General features: G+C 35.5%; 2 protein-coding genes across 9 annotated transcripts in view; one reads left to right on the top strand and one right to left on the bottom strand.

Moving 5' to 3' along the window:
- Positions 1 to 8,108, bottom strand: part of LOC145255614 (pleckstrin homology domain-containing family H member 2-like) — a 1,732,783-nt gene extending 1,724,675 nt beyond the window's left edge. For 6 of the 8 annotated variants that reach the window (XM_080114121.1, XM_080114126.1, XM_080114120.1 and 3 more), the window contains exon 1: positions 5,820 to 8,097. The gene's annotated coding sequence lies outside the window, so the exon portion shown is untranslated. Of the gene's footprint in view, positions 1 to 5,819 lie in introns of all 8 variants that reach the window. The other 2 variants (XR_013863868.1, XM_080114122.1) reach the window with 2 other exon arrangements.
- The window catches only part of LOC145255617 (uncharacterized), an 89,675-nt gene that overhangs the window by 62,918 nt on the left and 16,757 nt on the right, over positions 1 to 10,000 (top strand). The window lies entirely within an intron of this gene.

The following is a 10,000-nucleotide window of genomic DNA, read 5'->3' as shown; positions in this document are numbered from 1 at the left end:
ACCCTCAAAATGCATCGTTAGATTGCCACGAATAACAGGGACGTTCCCAGATTGATGAAAACATTTGGATGTGCTGAAGAGTGTGGTGATCCCCTGGTGCAATCAGGTGGCCAGTGGCAGACTCTGGGTGTGACTCAACACTGGCCCACAAGTCCAAAGAGAATCAGACTTGGCTTAAGGAGCGCTACGGCGTTGTACCCTTCTCCCACTGCCCTCTCCCCACACCAGACCTGAACCCGCTGGACTACTTCATTTGGTTATAGATAGAGAACATCACCAACACGACATCTTACAACACCAAAGCTAACCTGATTGGCGCCATCCACCGAGCTCCACCAGCACTTGTGGAAAAGGCATGCTCCCAGTTCCAGACCTGCGTATCAAGGCGGCGATTGAAGCTGAAGGTCGCTACATTGAATAGATGTCAGCTCTACTACATAATCAAGTTACCTGAATTGATTTCTTTCAATAAAAGTTTTAAAATAAAATTGTTGTTTTTTTTTATGACGACAATTTTATCGTTCTATCCTGTAAATGTAACTAAGATTATTATTGTTCACTCACTTGGAGTTCTCACACAGGTCATCATCAGAGATAAAAACCCGGTGGTGTTTTCCGGAGTCTGGGTGACAACAAGTCTCTCCAGATTTCCAGTAATCCTCACCTCTTTTAACAACCTTTGCAAATAAATTTGCATTATCACAACAGTCGCTTGCCGTTGATTTCTCGCTAGCAATGACCATTGGTCTTCACTGGAATTTGAGTGACAACAGGCCTCCCCAACGTTTACTCCCCTCTATACTTATCAAGTGGAGGTCTGGTAAGTGTTTGCACTCCTCGGTTTTTCCATCCTCCTTGACCTTTCAACACTTTGATGTAGTACCAGTCGATGCCAGCACTACAATATTTTTTCCCATTTTGTTTGGGGGGGGGGAGAGAAATATGGGTAGGAAAGGAGGAGGGGATGGGATGAGAAGTGGGGTAGTAGTTAGTATTTCAGAATTTCGTGTGGGGGAAGGGTTAGGGAAGGGTCGAATATGAAATTAACCTAAAACTTTTTGGTATGGTAGATAAATGCTGCATACTTTTTTTTATAGGCAATTACGACTAAATGGTAGAAGGAATTTGGTTAACTGCCCTAAAAAGTATGAATCTCCGGCACTTAAGCAGTTTGGTTGTTTTGTGACAATTTTCTATTTTCATTTTTGAAGAACTTCTTTCAGAATAGGGGAAATAACTCAAGAACCCCCCACCCCCATTTCGGAAATGTCAAAGTTTCTCATAACTCTCAGGAAGAAAGACAAAAAAAAAAAAAATATACGAATTGTTCAAAATAACCCAAATTCAAAAGCACCGAATCTCCTGGGCGGAACCGGGGGGGGGGGGTAGTGTTAATCTACAAATTTATCAAAATGTTATTTTCTAAAAAAAGAAAAAAAAAAAAAAATTGGGGGGGATTTCCCTGGTTTTTACTTTTTTTATTACATTTTCACCCCAAACAAGGCACAGTGCCACTTTGATGAAGGGGGCTAACTATCGCAAACATAAATTGCAGGGATACTATGTAGGGAGTTGAACAACAAGATGTTTGTTCACATTACACTTGAACTTCTGCATGTCAGTACAGTTAAGAAAGCAGAATCCCAGAAAAGAGTTCCAAAGTGTAGCAGTTCTGGGGAAGAAATTAATGGAGCAAAAGGCTTTCTTACATCTAGGGATATCTACTGTGTAGGGGTGGGACTTTGCTGCTTTTCGGGTTTGTCTGGAGTATTTACATTGAGGTGGTACAAGGGCTTGTAGTTCATCGGAACATCCACCATTAAAATACTTGTAAACCAGGCAGAGGGATGCAACACTTCATCAATGGGACAGAGGTTGAAGCTTAGACGACAGTTCAGGACCTATCAGGTTCGCAACTCTCTTTTCAACCCTGTCCAGGAGTGAGAGACTAGTAGCAGATGCACCAGCCCAAGTATGACATTAATACTCCATACATGGGCGAATGGTGGCCTTGTAAAGGTACAGGATACTTTCAGGCATAAGTAGCTTTCTAGCACAGTAGAGAGAGCCCACCTTCTTTGCAGCAGCCTTGCCAATGCTCTCGATGTATCTGTTCCAACTCATGTTCCCTGTGAACATTAAACCAAGGAGTTTGAACGAAGTATTTTCAGGTAATGTATCATTAGTCATAGCTATTGTTGGTTGCGAATGTTTCTTGTAATTATTAAAGGAAACAAGCTTAGTCTTAGCAGCATTGAACGTTACCATCCATTTTTGTCTCCGTTTCACTACAGACTGGAGGTCTTCCTCCAGGGTTTCCGCCATTGTCTTGGATATGTGTTCATTTGTTTTCCGCTTGTGCCTGTTATAGAACGTGGTGTCAAATATACCCATCTCAGAGACAATTTTATCAGGGAGGTCATTTATGAATATCAGGAATAATAAAGGTCCAAGAATCGACTCCTGAGGTACACCTGCATTTATATCATATTGTTTAGATGTACGACCATTGAGACAACCTGAATTCTTCTCTTACTTAAGAGGGATCTAATTATGTTAAGTACTCGTCCAGTAAAACCACCGGATCTGATTTTCATGAGAACACCATCGTGCCATACCCTGTCAAAAACCTTAGATATATCAAGGGCTACTGCCCTCTTCTCCTCTGCCTTATCTAGTGCATGGTATATACGTTCAGAGATTACAGTTAGAATATCTGCAGTAGAACGGGCTTGCCTAAATCCATATTGATGGTCAGAAGTTTAGCAACTGTAAGGTGGTGGACTAGAACTTAATTACGAACTCAAATATTTTAACGAAAAGAGAGACGAGGCTAATGGGGCGATAATTTTATGGATCAGTTTTTTCACCAGATCTCTTGTAAACTGGTGGCACCACAGAAGCAGTTTTCAAGCAGTCGGAAAAGCAGGATTCGTTAAGGCATTTATTGAAGAGTTTGGCGAGAACTGGAGCAACCTCAGCAGTGTTTTTTTTTTTTTTTAATAGTACAGCTGGGATGAGATCAGGTCCACATGCTTTTGAGGCGTCTAGGTTTTTTATAATATCATGTACTTGGGAAGGGATGATTTTCAGATCATCTAGTGTGGTTTCTGCCCATAAATGAAAATCAGGGAGGAAGTGATTTGCTGGGTTCAAAGTAGAGTTTGAGGCAAACTGACGGGCAAGCATGTTAGCTTTCTCGGTTGTTGATTGCCCATTATTTACTACACTGTTGTAGATTTTCCAGAAATCATGAGTTCCTAATTTCTGCGCTTCAATGCGTTTTCTGGTAGTTTTGGTATATTCTCTCTTAGCTGTCACTATTTCTTTCTTACAATTGCTTCTAACTTCTATAAACTTTTGTCTGTTTGTACTGGATTTATGCCAGATACATCTGCGGTATGCATGCTGCCTCTGAGCAATGACTGATGCACAAGTAGAAGTAAACCAATGGGGTTTGCTATAGAACTTCTGTGTGGGAATTGCTGCTTTGAACCATTCAGTAGTCTCATTTTCACACTGTTCCACAGGAAGAGAAAAGATATCTTCCCATGGGGCATCTCTGATGTGATCTCTAATGGCATCCAAGTCAGCCTTATTGTAGTACCTTGTCGTTTTGAGCAATGGCTTTTCAACTTGGGGTCGAGAGTTTAGAGCGATGTCTATCATTATCACAGCATGATCAGCATTACCGAGTGGGCAATGGGCATTTCTTACATAATCCTCAGGAACTGTTGTCAAAAATAAATCCAGAAGTGAGGCTTGCTGGTCCTGACGATCTGGGGCCAGGAATGTTACTATCTGTGTCAAAAAATGGGATATAGAAAAGTTATGGATGATGTTGACAGCTGTGTGTGCAGTTAGAGAAGCCGATTATTGTGGTGAGCCTTAAAGTCACTAAAAACATGAATTTGGGTGCTAGTTTTAAGGGAGATTGCTCATATATGCTGTCAGAGACATGATTGATTAGAGTACAGTCCTGGGTTGATGGAGAGCGATAAAGAAAATACAGGTAGCTAACGCCATGTTGTAAAGTTAGTTTAAAGCACATGAAGGCCTGGTCATCTGATTCTAGTTTAGATTCCCTAATCATGGGGGAGGGGTGTTACGAATATAGACTCCAAGTCCGTGCGTGTGTCTGTCAGGGTCCTTACGACAAAGTGAAAGATACTAGACATGTTAAAAATGTTAGAGGGAATGGAGGAGTGCACGTTAGTTTCATTTAGTGCTAAGATGTCCGAGGAGTTTGTTAGGAGAAATTATTCTACATCTTTCGCTTTTCTTGCTTACGTGACCCTATTCCGAATTCGTAGCAGCGAGCCGACATTTAGGGGACATTTATTTTTTTCTTCCAAAACAATCATTAACAATGTTGGTTTTTTTTTTTTGGTTTTTTTTTTGTTTTTTTTTTGGTTTATTTTTGTTGTTGTTCGTTGTTGTTTTTTTTTTTTTTTTTTTTTGTGCTAATGCAGAGAGTGATCCGCACTATTTTTTAAATCGTATTTCCAAGTTTAATTAAAATTTTGTTTTTTTATTGAATTGTAAGGTACAGAATAGGTACAAAACACTCTCCCCTCTCCATGTTAAGAATGGCTTTTTAAATAATAACGTTATTATTTCAGCGCGGATCACTCTCTGCATGAGTAACTTTTTTTTCTTTTTTTTTTTTTTAAATGTTTTAACATAGTTCAAACCGATATAAATTATTGCACAATAAAAAAAAATTAAATTAAAACAAAAAATCATTTTCCTTATTTCGAATTATTTAATCAAGTAAAAAATTTCATTTTTTTTTATTTGATTACTAAATGTAAAAAGTTAATTTTTTTCATAGTATTTTTAAGTTAAATTTAGTTTTTTTTAATGATATTTTTGTATTTTAAATGGTTAGGTAATTCGCTAGAGTAATTTTTTAAGGCGGATCTGAACGAGAATCACCCCCCACCCTCATAAGTTTTATAGTGCGTTTTAGTAGGTAGTATAGTTTTCGAGGTTGGAGGTGTTTATTTTGAAAGCCGTTCTTAACATGGGGAGGTTGGAGATGTTTATACTACGCTAGGCTATGTCGTAAAAAAATACCAACTGCAGAATACCGGTTAAAATTATAGTCGGGAGGGGGAGGATAATTGTTCAGGTCCGCCCTTTTTAAATTTAGTAATCAAATAAAAAAAATAGAGAGGTACTAGTGCAGTAGTGCACTTATTGATCCGTGCTGAAATAATAACGTTATTATTTTTAAAAAAGCTATTCTTAACATGGGGAGGGGAAGGTGTTTTGTACCTATGCTATACTTTAATATTACAATTCAATAAAAAAAAAAAAAAACATATAAAACTTTAATTAAACTTGGAAATACGATATAAAAAAAATAGCGCGGATCAGTAAGTGCACTAGCACCCAATAATTTATATCCGTTTGAAATATGTTTAAAAAAAAAAAAAAAAAAAAAAAAAACATTGTTAAATGACTTGTTACAGAAGAAAAAAAAGTCCTCTCCAGTCCAGTGAGTATCGATTCTCTGTTATGAATTCGAAATAGGGGTACGTAAGCGAGAAAAACGGAAATAAAAACCAGGGAAACATCTGCTACAGGATAACCAATGTTTGTTTATATCAAATTTAGGGAAAATATACTGTCGGTTATTGTTATCAACATGACGGACTGTGGTTACAATAAGCGGCATACGTCGTGCACCTGCGAAACGAAACAAATCGAAGCCGTTACACGTGCGTCTACACAAAACGGCTCAGATTCAAAAAAGGGGGAGAAAAAGTCAGGGGTTTTTTTGTTTATTTGTTTGTTTGTTTGTTTTTACTTACCTTTCACGTGTCGTCTCTTGTTCCGTGTAATGATATCGCAAAATATAAAACGGTAAAATCCAATTTGGTACCTTGATTCAAACACAAGGCAAAGGTAAATCCTGTCGAAAGCGAAGCCAGCCGTAGATTGTACACTTTTAAGGTGGTGACGTTTTATTTCATTTGAAAATGTTAAAAAAAAAAAAAATAGGATATGAATTGATTTGTGGTCAAAAGAAAATGCCGGTTACGTCAATGACAACTTATTATCACCGAACTGTTCTTTTAAAACGATTATGTAATTTGGGAAGTTAACGTGTCGTAAATATTTCGTAATATCTTTTTAAAATCATTTCAGTGAATAATCTGTGTGTGTTTTATTTCGTCTTCAGGATCTTAAAAATATACTTTGGCAGTGTTTATTTTTTTAAAAGTCAGACAAATCTTTTGTTAATATCCCAAAAATTAATTTTTCTAGTTAATTTAGTTTTCTACAGTAAATTATCAACAATATTTATTAATTAAACATGGTTTGTTTTATTATCATTATTATTATTATAACCAAACCTGTGGCACTGAATATGTCATAAGAGTTTTTTTTTGGGGGGGGGGGGTTCTTGTTTTGTTGTTTTTTTGTTTTTTGTTTTTTTTTAATTTCGATATTAATAAAACACCATAGCCGTGAGCGCTTTTTTAACGTTATATGTATGTTCAATTCTTGGCTTGGTAGAGTCTAGCCGCATTAAACGCATGTGATGCAGCGAAACAGTCTATCTTTGAATAACATGTATATTTAATGGGCCAGGCCACCCTAGATTAAATGGATTAGCGAATTAAGTGATATATATTTTTTTATAAAAACAAATTTAATCAGATTTTTTTTAAATTTTCTGATACGTTATTTATTTCTTACGTTTTTATTTTATTATTGATCTGTGATATTTTTGTTATGTTCGTGTATTTCTCTAGACTGTTGACTCTAAAATATATTTGTTTGAAAGATCAAAGTGTAGTATATATTATGTCCTCTGTTAAAAGCGCTGCAATCGGTCTAGAATGGACAAGTTGTTTTGTGTGTGTGGGTGTTGTTGTTGTTGTTGTTGTGGTGCCTTTTTTTTTTAGAGGGGGGGCTGAATAACCCCCACATAAAAAACGACCTTGTGTCTAACTTTACCCTAATGAAGCTGGGGGGGGGAGTCAATAGGGACTAGATTTTTTTTTAAATTTTATTTTAGTCACGTATTTTGCGGTACTTATGTACTTACGCGCTGAAATATTAACGTTATTATTTAGAAAGCCATTCTTAACATGGAGAGGGGATAGTGTTTTGTCATTATTCTCTACTTTCACCTAACAATTTAATAATAAAATAAACGATATCGTAAAACTTGAATTTAACTTGAAAATACTATTAAAAAATTGCACGGTAACATAAGTACATAAAGCACCTATTTTTCTTCTTTTTTTTGTAATTTTTCTTTCCTTTTCTTTTTTTTTTTTTAAATGTTTTTTAATTAATTTCCTTTCTTTTCCAACTTAAAAAAGAGGGACTATCTCACAAGAAAGAACAGCTTTGTAAAATGAGGTTTGTTTTTGTTTCCAAACGCAACTGTTGCGTACGTTTAGAGCGTAAGACATCTTCGTTTTCTTTTTCTTTTTCTTTTTTTCCAAACCGTTTTTTAAAAAGAAAACACTCCGAATTCTTTTTCTTAAACCATCGTACGCCTGATTTCCAAACCGACTGTACATCTATGGAGAAGCTATTTGCATTTCATGGATAGAAAAATCTTTTCCTTTTGTGTGTGTCGAATTTATATCTCCCAGTTTTCAGTCCGACTATTTTCGGTGCGTGTTTGTTGGAGATGCGAGAGCAAGACGGCAGGTTGTGGCAGATGGAGAGAAAGTGCGCGCGGACGAATACGGATGCAGAGAAGGAAGGAAGAATTTACACCATTAAACAAATACTTCCATGAAAAAAAAAATATTTCTTCGTTTTCTTTGTTTTTGTTTTGTTCTTTTTTTTGTTTGTTTTTTAATAAATAAATAAAAAAGAAAAGAAAACTACTAATTTAACTCTAAAAAGATCCCAAAGTTCTTAAAGATAAGTCTGAAGAAGGTTGGAGGTTACATTGGCCGAAACGTTCCGAAAAGCAGATTTATTTTATTTTGACGAAATTAAACATTTTTTTTTATAGCGGATTGGGTTTTGTTTATTTATTTTACCCTCATCCTCGAGTAACACTTTGGTCTTGATAAGCGTTAAAAATGTTTATTTACTAATTAAGTTATTTTATTTTTAATTGTTTATTTATTTATTTATTAAATTTTATTTTATTTTTTTCCTTATTTCAACAATTTGGTTAATCCGTACGTTATATATATATATATATATATATATATATATATATATATATATATATATATATATATATATGCGTGTGTGTGTGTGTGAGATAGAGATTAGTGATGGGACGATTCCAATATTTCTTCCGATTCCGATACAATTACAGATTCCGATTCTTTATAAATCTCGAAATATTTAAGTATAAAATGGTTATTTTGTCCCGATTATGGTAAACACATGTTAAATGTGCATATATTTTCTCAAGCGTAAAAACACTCTTGTGAGGTGGGTGGGGTGTGGGGGCCATCTAAGGATTTTAGTTTTATTGGTAGTTTAAAAATCAATAGATATTTATTATTTTATTATCACTACCAGCAGTGGAAGATTTAAAAGAAAAAAAAAAACAAAGAAAAAAGATAATTAAAGGAATCGTTTTTGGCATCGGAAAATAGACACATTTTTTTCGATTCCGATACTCTAAAAACTTCCGATTTTTCCGATTCCGAGTAATCGTCCCAACATTAATGCGCGCGCGTGCGTGCGTGCGTGTGTGTTCGTTCGTTCGACAGATCAAACTTAAATCGACACACTTGTTTTTAATCACCTGTTTTAGTGTTTTTGTCCAGTGACTCCAGTGTCCAACGTAAACAAAACCACAAAAAATGTTTAAATAATTAAAGATGGATGGGGGTGGGGGATTATTATTTATTTATTTATTTATTTATTATTATTTATTCATTTATTTATTTATTTATTTTTAATTGAGAAAATCGTGTAAGCATACACATTTAACTTAAACTAAATTATAATCACGTTAGCACATACGTTCTCGTAAGATCACCCAAGTTGAGCCTGGCCACTGGTCGTGGTCAATATTTACATTGCTAATCATTTGGGGATACAAGCTGTCAGACTTGTGGTTGTGGGGTTGTGAAAACCGAATACCGATCACCAAATACAAGAAACAGTCCTGCCTGAGATGTCCATTATGATCTGTGCCAACTATGCACTAACAGATGACGACTGATATATTCCAGATTTTCAGAAAGTACATTGAATTTATAGTACTTACCGTGCTAAAATAATAACGTTATTATTTAGAAAGCCATTCTTAACATTGGGATGGGAGGGTGCTTTGTAACTATTCTGTACTTTCACCTAACAATTTAATAATAAAAAAGATATCGTAAAACTAGAATTTAATTTGAAAATACGTTTTTTAAAAAATAGCACGGTAACATAAGTGCATAAGCACCAAATTTACTCCTGTTTTTTTTTAACAAATTAAAATAAGTCTGGTAATTATACAAGCAAAGAAAGTTAACTTTGTACCTAAATAGTCATCACTTAGCAAGGTCAAATGCTCCTCGAGGATCCACTCTAGGATAAGGATATTTACTTATTACCAAGCACAAGGGCTATCTTAAACTCTTGACACAACATTCTTTTCCCGGAATGAGGTATGATTTGGTTTGAGAGGTATATATTTTTTATTCTGTTAAAAAATTCCACAAGACCAAAAATTAGGCACAAGGCCACTCAAAACTTGGGAATGGGAGGGTTTATGGCCATCCTCATCTTTGTACCTTTTATTGTCCACGCTAATCCTAGATGGAGTTCTCATTCACCATAATGTCACAAATCGAATGTCATCCTACTTAAGATTCCCAAACCTTCCCCCCCTCCCCGACAAAAGGAGGGTGGACAGGTGTGTCAGAAATTTCGTGAAAAGTATTGAATAATTCCACCCCGTCTTTCCAAGCTTATAACTCCTCGAAAAATGTAATTCAAGCTCTAATTTTTTTTCAATTAAAGGAGCAAGGACCAAGGTTTCATTAAAAAAGAAAACACACAAAAA

Source organism: Euprymna scolopes, chromosome 31 (genome assembly GCF_053919585.1).
Source record: "Euprymna scolopes isolate OS-2025 chromosome 31, ASM5391958v1, whole genome shotgun sequence".
NCBI classification, from domain to species: domain Eukaryota; kingdom Metazoa; phylum Mollusca; class Cephalopoda; order Sepiida; family Sepiolidae; genus Euprymna; species Euprymna scolopes.
The sequence above is the reverse complement of the archived record's forward strand: the minus strand, read 5'-3'. Positions and strand labels throughout refer to the sequence as shown.